Source organism: Emydura macquarii, unplaced genomic scaffold (genome assembly GCF_026122565.2).
Source record: "Emydura macquarii macquarii isolate MOO-44397 ecotype Brisbane River unplaced genomic scaffold, CSIRO-AGI_Emac_v2 contig_3345, whole genome shotgun sequence".
Classification (NCBI taxonomy): Eukaryota; Metazoa; Chordata; order Testudines; family Chelidae; genus Emydura; species Emydura macquarii.
In genome coordinates this window covers 4,291,280-4,294,370 of record NW_027133482.1, presented here as the reverse complement: position 1 = coordinate 4,294,370, position 3,091 = coordinate 4,291,280, and positions in this window count along the sequence as shown.

The following is a 3,091-nucleotide window of genomic DNA, read 5'->3' as shown; positions in this document are numbered from 1 at the left end:
AGGCAGCTCTGCAGAATTGCAGGTCTAGACACGTCCCCGGAGGTTACCCTCCGCGCATCCCAGACACACGTTTTGTTCCTTTATTTTTTACCCACCGAGCGGGCTTGTAAAAAACCAAAAAAAAAAAAAAAAAACCCACCGAAATCCCCGAGTGAAACCCCCAGAACCTGCCCTTTCAAACTGAATCTTTTTAAGAAGCGGCTTTCGTTATTTTTTGTTTACACGGGCCAGAGAATGATTTGGTTTTTTACCTCCCCGGCGGATCGGACCCTGGGCTTCTCCTTTTTACCCAGCCACAGCAGGAAACGAGTCCCTCCCGGCGGGGATTTGTACCGGTGCTGGGGAGGCTGCGGTCTGGAATCCAACACCGGTCCTGATGTCTCCATCCGGCCCTTCACCGACCCGGCCCCGACGATGCGTTAGTGAAAAACCAGCCCGCCGCGGAGGGGAAACTCGCCGGGCGCAGAGCTGCCCGTGCGCCCCTGGCCTGGGCGATTTGCAGCCTCCCCTTGTGTCTTACAATCCAGCCGACCCTTTCCCCGCACCTCCAGGCCCCACAAGGCAAAGGACGCCCCCCCCCCCGGTCCCCCCCGGTGCTACCTTCCACCGACTAGGGGTTGGACACCTTCTCCGGGACCCGCATCCTCCGGCGTGAAATGCGCCCAGCGCGCACAGCACCGAACCGGTGCAAAGATAGGGGCCGGGTGCCCCCCCCCCCCCGCGGCCCGGGAGCCGGTGAACCCCGCTGCCAGCTCCCCCGGGAGCAGTGCTTTCTTTCGGACGCGGTCTTGGTGTCTCTGGCTCCGAGGCTTCCTCCCCCCGAGCCGAGCCGCTGGGCCGTCTGGTGGCGTTAGCCGCCGCCCCACCTGGGGCCCCCCGCGCGTTTGTTTGCCCGGGCCGCCTTTCGCTCCCTGGCGTTGGAGCGGGATTTCCCCGCGTGTCCCCCCCAGCCCCGCTTCGGCCAGAGCTTGGTTTAGAGCAACCGGGCGGGAACCCGGATTGTTTGTTTGTTAGACAAACCGGAGCGAAGAGGAAGAAGCGCGGCGTGTGTCTGGGCAGGGGGGGACACGACCTGCTCGCGGCTGGGGGGCGCCTGGATCGCCGTGGGGACAGGAAAGCAGGGAGAAGGGAAAGTGAGAGGGGGAAAGTGTCCCCCCCCTTACTGAGTAGTTCCCCCCCCCTTTAAAGGGGCGTCATTTCCAGCAGAAGGCAGAGATCGCAGCTCGCCGACCTGCCGCGTCTCAGCCCAGTGGAAACCAGACTTTCAACCCGCATTGGAGGGGACTTTAAGGAGCCCCCCGCCCCCCCCTTCAGCGGGTTAACACAACTCAGTCAATGCATGGACACTGGACTTTTCAAGCAGGGAAGCCAGACCCAAAACCTGGGGTGAACTCCGGGGAGGCAGGGGGAAGCGTAGAGCCCGGGGCTGGGGCTGGGGGGGGGGAAGCGGTGTCACAACGGTTGCACGAGGCGCTGGGAATTCAGATTGATTGATTTTTTCACACTCCTCCGCTCCTCCAACTTTCCTCCCTAATTAAAAAAGCTCAAGTCCGAGCGCAGGGCGTCTTGAGTGGGCAGGGGGAGGGGGGGGAGATGTCACAGAGCCCCCTCTTGGCATCACCCGGGTCAGCTCAGCAAGTTACACACAATCCCAGCTCCTTGGTGGGGCTAGTGTCTCTCAGGGGCCCGAGTGCCAGCGGAGCGGGCCGGTTTACGTTTCCACCGGCAAAGAAGCCGGCAGAACCTGAACCGAAACTCGGGCATCTCCACGGGCCGTCGGTCAGCTCCGAGTCGCTCTCTCTGCACAAACACATCGCAAGACGGCTGTGTGTGCCGGTCCACACGCATCTCCCCAGTGTACGTGTTTGTGTGTCAGGGGTGTCTTTGAAACACGCACACGATCGTGACTCCGACAAACAAACACCACAATCAACAACGACAACAAATAACACCCCGAAGTCTTTTGAACTGCAGCCTCCAGAAGCTCTAAAATTGTCTATTTCAAAGCAAACAACAACACAAAGACACACAAAAAGACCCAGCGCTGGGGGGTTTTTTTTTTGGGGGGGGGGGGGGGGCGAGAATCCAAGTCACCTACAATCCTTTCTCGCAAGAGAAGACAACACATCAAATCCCAGGCGGAGAAAAGCGCCGTGGCTTTGTGTCTGCTGGCCTGGAGGGTGAATCTGGATTCTCGGTTGAACCGCAGAGCGCGGGCGGGTCGCGGGGGGCTCCTGCGTGTTGTCTGGGAGGAACAACCCCGACACAACGCGGTTACACGGTGCGCGGCGGGGGAAATCTCCTGTTGCTTCTCCCGGGCGCGGCTGGGCGCGAACCCGGGCTTCGGCTGCCGCCTGACGCTGCATTCTCAGCGCTGGAGCGATTCTCTCCGAGAAGCCGGACCGCAAACCCCTGATTGAAAAGCGGGGGTTCAAATCGACCCCCCCATATCCCCCCCCCCGCGCCGCCGCTCCTTTAAGCAGCGGAGTGGAGTCCCGACCCGTTCACACGATCCTCCCAAGAGCCCAGAGCCGAGACACCCGTTCCCGCAAAGCAGGAGGGGGGTGTGTTGGGGGGGAAGGCGGGGGCTCAGCCAATGGAGGACCCGGGAGCCCCTGCGGCAGCTGCTCTGCCAAGTTCGCGTCGCTTCTTCGGCAGAGGCTCCAGGCCGGTTTTTTCAGGAGATCGCGCTCCCCCGGCGCCCTCCCCAACCTGCGGGCAGGTGAGCTGTCCAATCAGACGGGCCTCGCCAGGTACCCGTCTTATTTGTACTGCTCTCCCGCGAGCCAGCACGGATTTGTGTAGGGGTTGTGAGTGAGTGAGTGTGCGTGTGTGTGTGCGGGCGTGTGTGTGTGCGGGGCTGGAGTCTCCCCTCCCCGGCACCAGCCTGCGCGCCGGGGACTCTGCGCTCCGCGGCGAGGGACGGGGTCTGCCCGGATCTCCCCCCTCTGGCTGCTTTCACCTGGCTGGGAAAGACCCGCTCACCTGCCTGCACTGCTTCTGGGGCGGGGGGTGGGTGGGAGGGAGCTGTGTGTGTGTGTGTGTGTGTGTGTGTCGGGGGGGGGGGGTCTTTTGCACACACACACACACA